This window comes from Amblyomma americanum, chromosome 9 (genome assembly GCF_052857255.1).
Source record: "Amblyomma americanum isolate KBUSLIRL-KWMA chromosome 9, ASM5285725v1, whole genome shotgun sequence".
NCBI lineage: Eukaryota > Metazoa > Arthropoda > Arachnida > Ixodida > Ixodidae > Amblyomma > Amblyomma americanum.
The window spans coordinates 117,820,664-117,838,207 of NC_135505.1; the positions used below are offsets into that span (position 1 = coordinate 117,820,664).

At 45.1% G+C, this 17,544-nt stretch overlaps 1 protein-coding gene and 1 pseudogene across 3 annotated transcripts in view; one reads left to right on the forward strand and one right to left on the reverse strand.

Moving 5' to 3' along the window:
• LOC144104178 (glutamate [NMDA] receptor subunit 1-like) overlaps positions 1 to 17,544 on the forward strand; it is a 119,653-nt gene that overhangs the window by 17,105 nt on the left and 85,004 nt on the right. The gene's annotated exons all lie outside the window — the stretch shown is intronic.
• LOC144105835 (U2 spliceosomal RNA) lies at positions 15,125 to 15,284 on the reverse strand (annotated as a pseudogene).

Genomic DNA, 17,544 nt, shown 5'->3' on the forward strand with positions numbered 1-17,544 from the left:
CCTATGTACAAACGGCACAAAACTCTACTCCTTAACAGCCCTGTCATAATCGTCACCATCGCTACCATCATTATTACAACGATGAAGAGATCGTTGTGATAATACTTCTTCCCTACTTCTTCCCACCTATAGTGCCCCTTATTATCCGCATCAGCCGGATAATGTCCACTGCAAGATAAAAACTCTCCCCATAGTTATTTCATTAGCCGCGCCCTATACTTACCTGCAGCCCTCTCAGACCAGTAAATTTCCTAATCTCGTACAAAAAGAAACTGATTTTTTTTCTACCCTACGCTGAGAGTCCCCTCCGTAAGTTTCCCAGTCCGCAAAAAAGACAGCCGCATATCTTCCCTCTGCGCTGAATTCCCGCCCAAGTATATTTATTTTTGCTTGTTTTCAACTAGAATGTCATCTTTTCACGTTTGGTGTGTCGCCTATGCAGCTTTCTGTCTCTTTGGCCTTGCCCTATCCATTTGCATTCAATAACTCGATCGCTGCGGTGCCCACTACCTTGCTGCAATAAGTTGTGCGATGCAATAAACTCGTACAGTTTCTCATACAAATGTCATTCACTTTTGCAAAATCATACACTTGTCACGAAGACGTCGTAGAATATGATAGCAATTGTATGACATTTTGTATGACGAAGCCTGCATGAGGTTATTGCATCGTACAACTTTTTCCAGCAGGGTATTCCTACTCCACGTTTTTTTTTTGTACACTTGGCCTCATTCTCAAGCCCATTCTAGCACCTAAACGCCAGAGAACGCAGAACCTTTTTTTTTATTTTGTGGGAAAACAATCTCCAGTGTTCTCGGACAGAAAAGAAGAGTCAACAACGGCTCCGCCCGGTTAGCCATGAGAGCGCTAACTGTCCAAAGGCGTATGTAGTCCATGAGTCAACAGCCTAGCAGAGTAATTCTAGGGAACTCGCATGCCGCAGCATACAAGGTGGCATTTCTGCAGCGGTTATGGGGAAAATAGATGGACTCAGGCTGTTCTCCCATTCCCCTTTCCGTTATCTTGCTTGCTTCGCGCCCATGCTTCAGGGGCTCTGAAAAGGGCGAGCTTTCAGGAGCGTTGCCCCGAACAGTGGTCACTAGACCACAGTGATAAGCGCGCGATAAGTTGCGACGTCTTTTCACACGTATTAAATACGGAGGGAAGAGAATAGAGATATGAGACAAGATATGCACAGTGCAGGGTGGCGTAAACAAAACACCAATAAGGGAGTGTTTTTCGAAGTCGACGCTCGCAAATGGAGACCATCTGAGCTTTTTGAAAATAAGTAATCAATAGCTCACATAGCAGTGGGCGGAATAGATCATGCAAAACGCCAAGAAAAAAAAAGGTTTCACTGATAACTCCTGCGAAACTACGAATTTTCCTCCTCTCCTCTTTACGAAGGCGCCTGCCAGAGCACCCGCTACGACAGCTTGGTCTAAGTCTGTCTGCGAGGGTTGCTCTGTCTCTTGGTGCTTCCTATCTTGGGAGCAGCAAGAGGAATGTGCTCTCCGCCATTCAAACTTTCCGTTCAGAGACGAAATGGCTGCAATTTTAAAATTTTTATCAATTTCATCTTCTGGCTACTCGTGTTCAAAATTCATCTCAAAATTTTTCAAAGCTTCCTAAATACGACACGTTACCCCCGTTCTCTTTTTCAGTTACCAGTCCCGCAGTGTTTGATTTTTTAAATTTCAATCGACAAATCTGCATTCTTATTTTTTAGTTTTGTTTTGTTCATGTTTAATCTTTTTAACGTTTTGAACACCTGTCAGTCCTCTTCTGTGCCTTGGCCGATACCCGCAGTGGGTATGTGCCGTTATCCTCTTGAAGACAACAACAACAACAACAACGAATATTCTAGGAAACGCACTCTTCCTCACAAAGCCAAACGTTCAGTGCACACATTTCCCGGAGAACTCACTTGCGATAAGAAAACTCAGAAGGTGAAATGTGTAGGGGGAGGGTGGTTATGCGGAGAGGAAGCGTTGCTTTATGTAGGATTGAGGCCTCAGTGTTTGGCGCGCGGCAGACATTGAAAGAAATACGTTTTGTTTTTGAAAATGGTTGTGGGAAAGGAAGGTATCGCCGAACACAAAGGAAGTCCAGCATTCGGAGTTAAGCTCCACCAGGGAAAGATAGGCGTGATCATGAACCTGTACTTTTCCTTCCAAAGTGACAAAAAAAAGTGCGTTTGCAAAAAAAAATGCATTATGCTCTTTTCCGTGTCTATCTTATTTTTCACAGCCGTAAGCAGGAACAATAACTTAGAAAAGAAGCTATAAACAGAAATATTTTCTTCATTACATTACCCACGTGTAAGTGCAATCTTGATACTCCTGGGTTCTTTTATTGCACGAAACGCAGTATAGACTGCTCCTGTATGCAATGGGTAGGTACCTTCTTGTTACGCTTATTGAGCTTCCAGAGAAGCCCATGAGCTCTTCGAGACTACCGTCTACCATTGTAAATGCACGGATTCTCCAATTTTATCTTGTAAGTTTAGACCTGCTTTAATGAAGTGATCTCCCTCTGATTCCCACGTTTCACAACGCTATGTGTAACGAGGTGGTTGGGGCATTTCATGTCGGTCGGCGTCCGCACCGGTGCGCATGATCCCAGGAAAAAATCAGGTGCAGTACAAGAGGTAGATTCACATTTGCGCAAATGCATCTTTGCGGACGGACGAACGGACATACAAAATTTTGCGGATACGGGAGAGAGGACACAAGAAAGGCAAAATGTATTGAAAAGGATGTTTTTACGGCAGTTTCCTGGTAAGGCGAAAATGCGTTACAGAAAAAACTGTCGACTCCATTGATTTCAGTCATCACGTGATCATCTCTTCTCAGTCACGTGACCGGGTATACGGGACTAAAGAGGGGCATGTTTGCAACCATGTCTTGTATTCTAACGAATAATTAGGCAAGACAGAAAGCAAACTAGTGGTAACACAAAACTAAGAAACGAGACCTCGATTAAGAGAAAGGTATAACGCACTTGTGTACCGTAGCACCGTTCATCTGGACGACACTGGAAAAACGCAAAACAAAGCGGAAGGTAAGAGCTGCGCGGTTTTTAAAATGTAACGTTTTCCGAGAGTTTTTGCACTGACTAAAGCATCAAAAACTCCCTAACCTCGTTGTTGATATTACGCATACCAACAAAATAGGCGAGAAGCACGGAAAAAGAAGCGCTTAGTGAATTAGCAAAGTAGCATTGTCAAGATCGCATGGCAATAGGGAAAGAAATTGTCAATATCGAGTCTGACTCCAAGTTCTGACGGCCAACTTGGCTTAATGCGAAACCCATTCTGTTATATTTTGACACTAAGATAAAGGCTTCACATAGCCATGATGCTAGCGCCGATCGCGCAGCGCCGCCATTTCCGACGCTCAGCGACAGTTTTCGGAAAAAATGTTACTGCAAAATTATTTTCCCCAGAGCCGGAGCCATTTTGAAGGAAATTTTTTCGGACAAAGAAAAACAGCCATGTTGGAAATGCCATATTACTATCACAAATCATATTTTCCTCTGTGAAAGTATATGCCACTACGGTTAGCAACAATGCAAGCGTATCCCTTGCACTGGGTTTCGGGTATCCCCATATTGATCTTAGCGATCATATTTCTTCTTGATATGCTCGGAAAAACTACAAAGCAATCTCCACAGCTTCTACGGGCTTTCGGCTATCGGGACAGCATGCGTCAGTATAGTGCCCATCGTGGTGGTATTCAGCTTCGTTTTTTTTATTTATTTTTTTTTCATCAAGGCTCAGTCATCCGTCATGCTTAACAGTGCAAGCTTACGCGCTAGAATAAAGGACGTGTAAATGCGTACATAAACAAAAAGGCCTCTTTCACATTCTTTTAAACGAAACCCCGCACCCATTTCTGGATATATAGCGTATTTAAACTGAATGAATTACGCTGGATGAGAAATGGCTCTGATCGGTCTGCATGCGGCAAAATGAAATAATTTTTTTTTTGTTTTGAGTACCTTCTTCTTTCCCTCTTGAGGCGACATGTTCTTACTCAAAAGAGGTCGAGGTGCCTAAACCTCGCTTGCGCCTTTTCATTTTGGGGTCATTTTAGGCTTCAAAATACGAAATACTAGCAAATTTCAGGTTAAAAAGCTACAGTATAGTTGATAACAAAAAAAAAATCGCCGCATGCATACTTTTAATTTGTCGGATTTTTTTTTTTTACGCCGCCGCGCTGGCTTATGTGGTTACGGCGCTCGGCTGCCCTCCACTACGGCGTCCCTCATAGCCTGAGTCACTTTGGGACGTTAAACCCTCACAAATCAAATCAATTTTTTTTCTCCGACATTGCTCAGTTCTAACAAGGGCATGTGTCTCAAGGGAGGCGAGTTATGAAGGCGCAACACGTCGTCTAAACTTGAAGCCGTTTTTCGGGACGAAGAATTGTCTGCAAAGTAACGGCAAAAAAAAACACCAAAAAACAGGCGGGAAAATTTGATGCTCGCCGCAGAGTTACTGCTTCTCAGAGGATTACTATAGAACCCACATCATTTTTTTTTTCAATTTCAAGACTCGAAAATCCACAGGAAGCCTTCAGTGGAAAATTGCCTGATCTTATCAGTGAGGCGCACTCTGGGATGCCATTTCGCTCACGATTTTAAGCTTTTTAGCGCGTATCAAAAATAATCGCTCAATATTACCGAATGGATGACGTCCCTGCAAGATTCTACCGCACGAGGGTAAGAAAGGCTGTGACAAATTGACACCGACACCAAGGGTGAAATGTAGAAAAGAGACACATAAACTGCAACCAGATAATGAACAACAAGGCAAAGGTAAAAAAAAATAACCTGCAGAAATAAAAAAAAAGTAAGCGGAGTTGAAAAAAAAGGAAAATTGAAAGAGGTGATTGATAGATGGCAAGAAATTAAAAACTTACGGACGCGGCCTTGGTCTGAACGGCAGCATTAAGCTCTAGACTAAGTGTAAACTGGCCCCCGTGCTCAGAACTTGGTGCGCGGTTAAGGATTATACTTGGAAGAAGTTATTGCGGTGTTCTGCAGTAGAGCACACTTCGTAGCACGCAGTATTCGTCTAACACGGTGAAATCTGTTTTCCCACTAAATAAACGGAAGGAAATGACTAAGGTAGCAAGGCACTCTGAAAGCAAGGGATATTTAAAGAAGGGAAGAAGAAAAGCAAGAAGTAAGGAAAATAGAAAGAAAAAAAGGATGGAAGGAAGTAGAATAGAAACTTGAAAAACCAGAAATAAACGAACGTAGACAGTAAAAAATAGGGGGGAAATAATGCGCGAAGCATGCAATCAAGAAAGGAATCAAGGAAGAAAAGAAGAGAAACAAGTAGATTGAAAGGAAGAAAATAAGAAAAAGAAAAGGTACCAGATGAAAAAAATGCCGAAAGAAGGGCACAACTCAGGAAATAATGAAAAAATTACAGAAAGATTGGAAAGGGCAAAGAAAGGAAAGAAAGAAAGGAACAAAGAAAGAATGCTGCTAAATAAAAGAAGACGCATCCGTTAATCCACGTGCACAGTGCTACACTCCTTCTCAGCGATGTAGTACACACAGCCCGAAAATAATGGCGGCGTCGACCGAAATGAAGAGAGCGTCGACACTCGCTGATAGAACATGCACGTCCCCCCCCCCCCTCCCCCTCGTCGTGCTCCTAGTGCGCCATTGGCTCGAGATGGCTCGACACGGCTCGGCTTGGCTCAGCTCGGCAGCGAGCGCTGCGCAATGCAGCCGCCCCCAAGCGGCCCTTCTAGAAAATAGACTGAAAATAGAAAACAATGAAAACGAACCTAAAAAAGCCTCCTCCGACGTGTCCGCACTCGCCCACGGACTAACACACATACACAGACGCCGCCGAGGCGCCGGCATCAATCTCCAGCTGAGGCAATTTCCGCCGCCAAGCGGGCTAGTTCTCCCATTCCCCCCTCGCCTCTCTGTCTCTGCCCCCCCCCCCTCTCTCCCCTCCCCCCTTTATCCTTTTTTTTCTCGTCTCCTCGCGTTTTCCTGCGAGTGCGCTCTGTCTAGATTTTTGCATGCAGCACTGTGGAATCCGATCGCATATATAGGCTCGCCAGTGCTTTTTCGCTGGGAAAAGTAGCGCCATAGACATTCGGGCTTGCTTGAAAAGGCCGATTTCGGCTGCGTCTAATATCGATGTCGGCGATGACTAATATCAATGCAGATAATATTAATCGTTCGCCTGGTTTGTTTTACGCTGAAATTAACTGTGGATGTTAATGTTCGATTGGTACAGACGCCGAACATTGCAATGAAGATTGGACATTGATTTTCCAATTGAAATCTGGCATCGAAATATTCAAATGTATTCCGTTTTTGTTGGTGATGATCCAGTTCAATTTGGTCGCATGGATGGTCGAGTTAACGAAACTGGTGATGCAAAATAAGAGCGTCGCTTTAATCTTAAGCCTCCAGGTTTTTTTACTGAAACTTTTAAATGAATTTGTCTGACGGAAGACGACAATTATTACCAGAGAAGAGATAACGAAAATCAGTGTTTGTTATGAATAGCACGTTTTAGAAGATTTTAAAAAAGTATGTTTGTAAGGCGACCGCAACAGAAGCCTCATAGGGGGGAAAATATGTGTCATAGATCGCATAACTCCCAGGCCCGGAACTGACGTCACAGGACAGGAAGTGACTATACGTTTGGATGTGTCTTCATTACGTCCGTATCTCCACCTCCAGACGCCTTCGGGGAAACATCTAACCATCAGAAAGTGGACCCGAAGAGATCTTTGCCTGTGTGCAGACAGACATGTAGGCATCCGCAATCACTAGCATGAAAGAATTATAAGAAGCTCAACGTAAAGATGCCAACAGCTTCTGATGCTATGGCAATGCCGACATAAAGTGTAATAACGTGTCTTTTGAATTTTTGGTCCGGGATCATCGTGTCGTCTTCCTAAGTCCCCACATCATGTGATGCACAGAACTTCAAAAATACGAACTTATCAACGCGCTCAGCTATAGAAACGTTTTGCTGTGTGAAATGTTGCTTTGGTGAACCCGCCCGACCCGCCGCGGTGGCTCAGTGGTTAGGGCGCTGGACTACTGATCCGGAGTTCCCGGGTTAGAACCCCACAGCGGCGGCTGCGTTTTTAGGGAGGAAAAACGCTAAGGTGCCCGTGTGCTGTGCGATGTCTGTGCACGTTAAAGATCCCCAGGTGGTCGAAATTATTCCGGAGCCCTCCACTACGGCACCTCTTTCTTCATTTCTTCTTTCGCTCCCTCCTTTATCCCTTCCCTTACGGCGCAGTTCAGGTGTCCAACGATATATGAGACAGATACTGCGCCATTTCCTTTCCTCAAAAACCAATTATTAACCCGCCCGCGGCGGCTGCGTTTTTATGGAGGAAAAACGCTAAGGCGCCCGTGTGCTGTGCGATGTCAGTGCACGTTAAAGATCCCCAGGTGGTCGAAATTATTCCCGAGCCCTCCACTACGGCACCTCTTTCTTCATTTCTTCTTTCACTCCCTCCTTTATCCCTTCCCTTACGGCGCGGTTCAGGTGTCCAACGATATACGAGACAGATACTGCGCCATTTCCTTTCCCCAAAAACCAATTATTATTATTATTATGATACACAGTGCTATGCAGTAGACAGACGCTGTCTGTATATTTATTAGTTTGACTTAAGAGGGTCTAACGGCCCAAATCTACTTGGGCTATGAGGGACGCCGTAGCAGAGGGCTCTGGAAATTTCGACCGCACAGTACAGGGACCTCTAGGATTTCGCCTCCATCGAAATGCGACCGCCATGACCGGCATCAAACCCGCGTCTTTCGGGTCAGCATCTGAGCGTCTTAACCACGGAGCCGTCGCGGCGGCTTATATTTATATTTATTAGATTCACGTGTTTCAAAGTCGATGACATCGCACTCGTCAGTGGACCACAGCTGCGCGAAAAAGAGAAGAAAAATACACTTATTGTGTGTACACTACTTTCGAAACCTGCATGCGCGTGCAGACCACTCAATATTTCAGAATTTTCATGTTATTAGTCATAAGTATGCTCATTAAATCTTACTAATTGCCCTTCCCGATTCTAGTTTCCTGTTAACGTGCGCAATGATAAAAATTGAATTTGGATTGAACGAGGACGAGACATTCAGTGATCTGGGGGATATATAGGGAAACCTAAAATCCTAAAATGTGCACATAGCGGGACGCAGGTAGTGAAAGCGTGAAGGGTGATGAGGACACTGTGATTAATGACCCCATTTATGGGTCACCGCCGCCGTTCAAGTAAGCCTGTTGGCAAGCTACTAGCGCGCTTTTGCGAGCGACTTCAGTGTTTGTTTTTTTGTAATGTGCTTGTTTGTGGAAAGTTCAGGCACCCGAACGACTGCCTCAAGTCCCCAGTGAACTTTTGGAGCGTTTCTTAGCGTTGTCTCTGTTTTTTTCTTATTAGAAGGAGTGAGACATGCTCAGCACTCTAAAAACGAATACGCCTATGTGGGTGTAAAAAGGCAGGAAGCTGTCATCTAGCACACTTCCTTATGTAAAACAGTGCACTATAAGACAGCTTAATCCGCTTTTTACACCTTGATATTTTGAGTGTATGAAGGAGGTGCGCCCTCAACAGTAAAAAAACTAGCACGCCAAATTTGTCTTCTTTTACAGCCTTGCTATTGCTTCGTTTCTGTTGTCTCTGTGAAAGAGTGTGAAAAACGCTACGTCAAGTTTGGTGAGCACGTCTGTCCATCGATACAGACAAATTTCAGTCGGCCATCATTGACCATTTAATGACGAATCAAATCCATTAAACCCCAAGAATAAAAATTGGCGGTGGTCTAGCTCTGGTTAAACCTGGAGTGACGCGATAGGTACAGCTGGCCGAGTGGAACTTTCTGAGTAGAATTGCAAATTCAGTCTTTCGCCGCTACGTTTCGCTCAGCGTTCCTTCTTCATCTTCGTCCCACTTGACACGGCGCATGCGCACAGCTTTGGCAGCTCGGTTTCGCCGGCGCGCCGCGCCGCCGGCAGCAGCAGCTACTCCGCACCACGTGGCTGGTCACGTGACCAACCAGGTGACGAACCACGTTATCAGCCACGGTGCCGCGCCGCCGGCAGCTGCTGCGCACCACGTGACCAACCACGCTGAAGGCTCGAGATGCTACCGTAAGGTAGCTGTCGCTACAAAAGGGGACTTCTGGAAAGAGTGTTTTATCAAAACATTTTCCGTTTTATTTTTCTATTGACTCCTGCTGCTTCTTATCCCGTCAGTAAAGGCACGTGCGGTTCTAGCCACGAATATCAGGCGTACGCGAAGTCCAGGCGATGACCTCGAAATCTGCCATTTGCAAAAATAAGTCAGTTTCTTCGCAAAGCTTTTATTCGAATGCAAAGATCACGTTCCAGAGGACCGAGACTCTCGCCTTCTTGGAAGAAATGGATATGTGTGCGTTGTCAGCGTAAACCTTAGACTGCTTAATATCCGGATAATTTCCGCCTGCCTTCAAGACCGCACAGGAAGTTCGGAGCTTGACAACTCTCCGTGTATTTCATCCCTTAATTTACAATCTACAGCTAGTGGCGAGAAAGGGGCGGTACTTAATGAACGTTTTGGACAGCCCTCCCTGAGCCATTTTGAAGCCAGCTGGCGACCTTCTGGAGTTAATGCAGAAAGGGGCACCTGCCGGGAGCACGAATAATTCGAGTGTCGTCGGGGGCGAGACCCTTTGATTTGATAACACGTCTTGAGGAGAAGCTGTCTTGGAAATCTCGGAAAGCAGTCTTCAGATTTCTGGCACAATTTTCCGCCTCCATACGATCCTTCTTTTATTGTCGCCTTCCCTTCTTCCTCATTTTTTCATCATTCTTCCAATCCCTTCCTTCCTTCTTTTCTTGTTCCTTTCCTTACTTTCATTCCTGCCACCTTTCCTTCATAATGTTCCGCTGCCTTCCATTCTTTCTTCTCTTCTCTTCCTTCCTTCCTTCCTTCCTTCCTTCCTTCCTTCCTTCCTTCCTTCCTTCCTTCCTTCCTTCCTTCCTTGCTTCCTTCCTTCCTTCCTTCCTTCCTTCCTTCCTTCCTTCCTTCCATCCCTCCTTCTTGCTTTCTGTTATGATTCCTCCGCTCCTTCCTCTTTTCTCGGGTTCCTTTCCTTCTTCCTTCTCTTTTTGCTTCCTTGTTTTTGTTTTATTCCTCTGCTTTGTTCCTCTTCATTCCCGTCTTCTTTCCTTCTTTCCAACCCTGTTTGCTTGCTTCCTTCTGTCATTCCTTTTTTCTCCTTTTTTCGTGATTCCGCCGCTCCCACCTTCTTCCCCTGCCATCCCTGCTTCCTTCTCTTATTGCTCCTTCCTCCTTTGGTCCATCCCCTTTCCTCCTTTGGTCCATCCCCTTTCCCCTTCCACCATGATTCCTTAATTCCTTCCTTACTTGTTCGGTGCTATTCTTCCTTTCTTCAATTCTTGCGTCTTTCCTTCCATCCCTTCTTCCTGCTTTCATTCCATCCCCTCATCCTTCCTTCCTTCCTTCCTTCCTTCCTTCCTTCCTTCCTTCCTTCCTTCCTTCCTTCCTTCCTTCCTTCCTTCCTTCCTTCCTTCCTTCCTTCCCATTTTCCTCATTTCGTCCATGACTCTTTCCGCTTCTCCCTCATTACAGTACCCTTCTTTCCTCCTTCCTTCAATTTCTCTCTTCCCTCGTTTTCTCCCTTTCGTCCTTCCTGTTTTATTTTCTTGAGCTTCACGTCGCGACGAAGGGACGCAACGGCCCATACATATAGACTCCCTTTATTTCCATCACAGCCAGCTTCTCCGCAAGGTCGCTCCTTGTGCCTCGGTCGCTCGTGCCGTAAATGAATGCCGCTCACCGCGTCGGGGACCTTTTAACGACCTCCCTCGGAGACATTCTCCGACCCATCTACACTCTCTATCGCGCCGCGGTTGGGGAAAAAAGCTTCGCCCGAGGCGTCTTGCGCGCCACAGAAGGATCGACGGTGAGGCTTTTATGGCGTCGTCTTGGCTCGTATCTAGCGCGTTCAGTGACTCGTTGATGAACTCGGCGGATCGATACACGCACCGAGGAGAGTGAGCTGCTTCAACAACGACACAGCACAATGTTGGTCGGCGCGCATTAAAGCGCGAGCCCATTGTAGTTGCGAGTTGACCGTCGCGGCGCTATCGGCCCATTGGGGCTGAAGGATTATCACTGGGTAGCGTATAGAACTCGCGACGTTGCACGCAGTCGGCGATTAGAAGAAAGCCCATGTATGCTAATTTGATGTGCAGGCACGCGCTTAAGCGGCCCCGGAACGCAATGTTTGCTGGCGCCGAAATTTCTTTCGTGAGTGAGGCGTTCCTTTTTTTTTTTCGCTGTGCAATCCTTATGGAAGCTTCAGTGGCCAGATCGGTGCAGAACTTTCAACGAACGCAGTTCTTTGGTTAGCTGTGCGGCGACGCCTGAGGTGTCTTAAATGCGAGGCATTCATTCATCACTATAATGATTTCTGGTGTATACAGCCATTCTTATTTCGGTGTGATTTTTTTTATTTTCTTTATGACATTACCCACGATGACATAGATTGCATTCCAGCGGAGGTATGGGGATGTTACAATAAAAGGGACAACGATAAAATACAGATGATTTGTCGTGTGAACAAATAATCCGTGATAACACAGAACACACGGGAGAAGCCAATGAATTATAAGTATAGAGAGCCATAATTGTTTAAAGGAAAACAGTCCGGTGTAAAAAGTATCATACTATGGATTACAAAACTTGTTCACTTGAAACCTTTGTAAAAGAGCTGGAACTGTGTTGTACTGATTTATTGTACCATTCCCACCCTGTAACAGCCCGCAAGGACTAACACTATTTGGAAATAATCCCTGTCTTCCCTCTTCAGGAGCAAACAAGTTACAGGGGCACTCTGCATACATTGTCCATGCCTTCTTAATTTCTCTATGACGCATTTTGGGTTTGGTTTAGTGTTCTGTTCTGACAGTAGCTTGATGTGCTTCCAGTTCTGCTTTTCCGGCATCGCTAATGCTATCTGAAATCTTCTGAGCGTAACTGCGACCCTGAATTAGCCTGTATTCGGCGCAAAGCGCTCAGAGCCACACTCCGGATCAAGCCTGCGGCCCTTGAAGAAAGTAAATTATTGCAAAGCTTCTTCTCTAGAAATGATGGACCCGAGAAAGACAGGGGGGACAGGGGAAGATGCTCTCAACGGTGTTATTTCGAAGGAAAAACAAACATAGCATTTATTTTTCTTTTATTACATTCAAAGAAGAGAGTTCAAGAAATGCATTGCATAAACAAAACCGCAACCCCTCCTCACGAACCACCCATAGAATCCTCCGGATCCTAGGCATCCTTATGGTGATAACAGGAATTTGACTGCGTTATGACCGGCGCAAATTTCTAAAATGTGCCTCAGAACTCGCTCGCAGTGCAGAGGATGCTAGGAGGGCAGTGCAGAGGATGCCGTTCTCACGCACTCTTAACGCAACCGCGCATGTAGAAAGCTGTCGTCTCGAAGTCATATACCTACCACTTCACTGCGGATATTTCATGGGCTGCAGTGTCACCGAATAGGCGCCCTTTTTTTGGCAGTTTTTCTTTCAGTTTATTTAGACTGTGGCGTGGTGTCCATGCATCCTAACGAAAGCACCGTAGCATGCTAGCCAGAGAACTACAGGCCGGTAACTCGCGCGAGCGAAGAATTTAGAAGACGGTTGTCGGAAAGTCCTTCACTAATGTTGACAGCCATAAAATCTACACTTGAAGAAACTATTCAGGAATCAAACTTAATGACGCAGCGCTATGAAGCACTTGTGAGATTCGTGAAGGAATAAACGACGCATGAGAGTCCTATAACAAAATCTCCACCCGAAGTAGTCATCGCATTTAGAAAACCAGCCCGCGGGCACAAAGCAGGGATTAAGTAAAAAGAGAAAAAGCACCGTCCACTCCGCATACAGCCTGAAGCGAGAGACGGCTGAGCGAGCATCAGCCGAGATGGACGATTGTTTTAAAGCTAATGGCGTGAGATGAGCAGGATCTCTCGAGGTTGCATTAGGCTGAAACGTTGAAGAGCACTTGTTTTAAACTATGCATTTATTTTCCATTCCTGCACGCCTGGAAGCGTTTTCTCCTGTATGGCCTCGCGAGCTTCCAGAGCGTGAAAATTTCGCTCCAAGATTAAACTCACATTATCTTTTTCTTCATTTTCCTTGTCTCTTGGAGGTGAAAGCGCTCGCTCAGATATGCGTGCGCTAAACTGATATATGGCGGCCGAGAAAACACTGCCCTATTAATCTTTCTCTGAGGGAAATGTTAAACCGTATGTTTAGGGGGATTCCGTTCGCATAACACTCGAGCGCTGCGAGTGCTTCTGCAAGCCTTCTACTTGAACCATGAGCAAATGCAGTTGAACGTAGTTGGGTTTTGGTTAGGGGACTCATATTATGAGAACTAAAGAGTGCTTCACAAGATAGTTACTGCGGAAGTGGGATATGCCGCTGCAACTAGTTTAATAAATGACTCTATCGTGTATAAAAATTAAGTCGTTGGGCTGCTGCTATAGTATACGTTATGTCCGCACGCCTGGAATCTTTTTTTTTTCCCGTGTCAAGCATTAAAGTGATATTTGTCTTAAAGCAAAGGTCGTTCCTTTTTTTCCTGGCATTTCGTGTTTTACTCATCAAACGCTATCTTTTTATTCGCTGTCTGTGCTAAACTCAACTAGCGTAAAATTTTACTTTCTAAAAGCCTCATGGAACTCATCAAATATTAGTGAAGGAAGGTAAGTAGTATTACTGAACTCTAACGCGAAGGCTCAAAATTACAAAAAAAAAAAATCATCCCATGTTAGAGTTAGATTGTGCATATCAACCGGCATAAGCCATCTGCCACAAACTGGAACAGCTCACGTGAATAGATAAATAAAAAAACCAGCGCGAAGCCAGCGGTCACGGCGTGTTCATGTTGTTCGCCGCATTGCGGCACAGGTTATATTCCATGCCGCATATCTCTCTTTTTTTGCACGAGGGAAAGTTGCGGGAACTTTGTGTACACCGTTTATGTTTGTAGAAGCTTCTATGTATTTACGTGAGGTCATCATGAGTACACTCGGTTAAACATCCTATAACACATGAAGAAAAGAAGCAGGGTTGCCTTGAATACATAACGCTCCCAGTGGTCAAGGTAGCCGAGAAGTTTCGATCATCCAATGAGCCCATGTTAGATTGTGCATATCAACCGGCATAAGCCATCTGCCACAAAGTGGAACAGCTCACGTGAATAGATAAATAAAAAACCGGCGCGAAGCCAGCGGTCACGGCGTATTCATGTTATTCGCCGCATTGCGGCACATGTTATATTCCATGCCGCATTTCTCTTTTTTTTTTGCACGAGGGAAAATTGCAGGAACTTTGTGTACACCGCTTTAATTTTTGTAGAAGCTTCTATGTATTTACGTGAAGTCATCATGAGTACACTCGGTTAAACATCCTATAACACATTAAGAAAAGAAGCAGGGGCTGCCTTGAATACATAACGCTCCCAGTGGTCGCGGTAGCCGAGAAGTTTCGATGATCCAATGCGTAGGACGTGCCTAGCTGGGACACACGATAAATTGCCCAGAGCCATTTCCGAAAGAAACACGCGGGCAATACGAGGCAACTAGGTAACTGCATCTAGTACGCCTTATATTTACCTTGCGTGATGGAACGAAGAAAAGCGGTGGAAGTGTGAAAGTATGGCATAGGAAGAGCAGGAAGAGCTCCGTACTGTGGAAATCGCTGTCGAACATAGCAGGCGTAGTTTTCTAGCATAATTCGAGGTGTGGTATTATTCGCGTTTTGGGCCCGTTCTCAGCCGTTCTGCTTCCAGATTCTCTTGTGAAATATGGAAATATTCTGTACGCTACTATATTAGATACATCTATCGCTCAGCCTGCACAAGCTTTTTTGTCTCTATAAATAAGTCTGTCTGTCTGTCTGTCTGTTGTTGCCAGGAAGAGAGAAAAGGAAAGTGCACAGGCCTGCTCACTGGCTCCAGCCGAGCCACAATCGTTACCACGTGCAGATAGTAAGAGAGTCGAAAGGTGGGATAGAAGGACAGGATAGTAAAGACGCGCTAAAGACAAGGCCGATCCCGGAGGTAGTGTAATACCGGGCCAACCGGTGGCGGGAGTGAAGCATCCTTCAAACTCTCCGCCACATTTCCAAAAATAAGTCCATCTGGACCCGTAACAGACACTCTACGGGATCTGGACGTTCGCTATAAATAAGAAATGAATAGGTGAACACGAGTTTGTATGTGTGCGTTTTTTTTAGGCGTCCCAGTTAAATGTAACAAATATTTGATAAAAAGACGGGCTGTTCTTGGCGTGTTCAACAAACTGGGTGCTGCTCAGAGTTGTGTGTTCTAGCCTGCAGCATACTTTTTTCCTGAAAAGTTTTTTTAATTTATTGAGACTAATTAGATAAGTTTTTCAGCTCTGGGATTTGGAATAAGCGTCAATTCTAGATTAGATCGTGTTGAGACATCAGACTGAAATGCTTATAACAAGGTACCATTTAAGTAATGCTCGTTTCTCTCTCTCTCTCTCTCTCTGAGTGTATACGTGTGCGTGCATGATGCTGATTATGAATTTTTATAGCGAAAAGGCATCTGTGGCCAAAGAGCGTCATGGCACAAGGCATCTTAGATTACTCAAGGTGGGGTCAAAGACCCGTTTTCCAAGCATTTAAACCCTGATAAGGCAGGCACCAGCCATGGCAAAGTTTGTACCGTTTGTATAATCGGTGGGTACCCGGCGGCACTGGGGATCGAACCCCGCACATCCCGCATGTGAGGCCGATGCTCAACCACTTCGCCACCGCTGTGTGTGTCAAAACCCATAGTTTCGGACCACTGACCTATACTGTTCATTTTATTATCTCAGTCAACCAGATGGTTTCCCCGCCGTTTCGATCTTTTTTTTTTCACATTTTGCCTGAGTAGAGCAATTGCGTGATTAAATCAAAATGATTAGTAAATTTCATCGTCTGCAGCTACAGCGAATAGCCAAAACAAGATGTATACGTAGCATTGGTTCTGGTGGTGGTGGCGCAGTCGCACTTACTCTGGTTTTGTCGAGCATGGGAGGGTAGGTAGCTTACGCAGACGAGGAAGCGAGATGAATCAGAACCACTGCGGCATTTTCCGCTTGTTTGGGCATTCGTGGCTGCAGACGATACGTATTTCTAATAATTTTGATTCATTCAGGCAACTGCTCTACTCAAACATAATATGAATTTAAAAAAACAGACACGCGTCAAATCACAGCATGAAGATGTCAGCGATTTAGCAGAGAGAAGCATTTTACAAGGTGCACTTAAGGGTGCAAAAATCTAGCCAGTTAAAGATTTAGTAGGGTGTACCATTCGATGATCACAGACAGCGCAAACTCCCTCAGTCAACACAACCCCGCGCTGCATGCTGAATACTGCTAGCCCTTACAAAAAATTTGAGACAGTGTATAGACTTTCCATAGACTTCTGTCTATAAAGTCTATAGACTGTCTGTACACAAATCCTAGAGAGCAGTCTATAGGCAATACAAATGCTATAAACAGTGTATTGACAGTCTATAGATTTATGGTCATAGACTTTTATTAGACTATTGTCTATAGACAGTTTATAGACTGTGAATAGACAAAAATAAATATCTCTAGGAAGGAAATAAAGTCTTTAAGAAGTTTATAGACTGTCTATAAACCATTTTTATAATGGAGGGCACAAAGTGAGGGAATCTGTTTATTCGAAGCTTCTCTGTTTTATATTATTTTCAGACGAATGCCGAATGCATGCGCAAAAGTATGTCCATCATCTTTTCCTTTCTTGTTAGCTGAGAAAAGAAAAAACACAGCCTCTATGGATAACAAGAAAGCTCGTATGTGTACTCGCGAGCACGTGGCCACCCGAACCGCGAACGGCAAGTCCACATCGGTCTTCTACGCGAGCAACCGCGAGACGATTAGAAACCTAATGCGCCTTCCGTGTACCACAACTCCTGATTGGGCGAGGGATGCCGGGAGAAAGAGGGGGGGGGGGGGGGAGCGGAGAAGCAATTCGCACGGAGCACGGATTCGCCGGCAGCCTTATTGGCCACGTTACTGACGTCACGACCGTGGTTCGAAATGAGTTCAGGTTCTCGGCTTACGGAAAGACCGAAGGTTGTAAGCGGGAGCCAAGAGTGTCTTCGCGCTTAGTCTTTCATTTGCACCAAATCATTCTTCCCATGCTTTCCTTCTTTTTTTTATGTGCACACAGGTCGCAATCGTACCTCCTAATTCGTTGCAGTTGTTTCGTTTTATTCTCCATCATTCGTTGTCGCAGTCTTCTTCTTTTAGTTATATATTTTTGCCTTATACTTGAACCAGTGCTGCTTCTGATTTCCGAGATGAAAGCGGGCAGAGTGGCCTCTTATATTTCCGCTTCCCGTACCGGATACAGCCCCTTTCTTTGCCGCTTGTATCCGTGACTTCGCGTTTTGTCTTCGAGAAATGCGATAC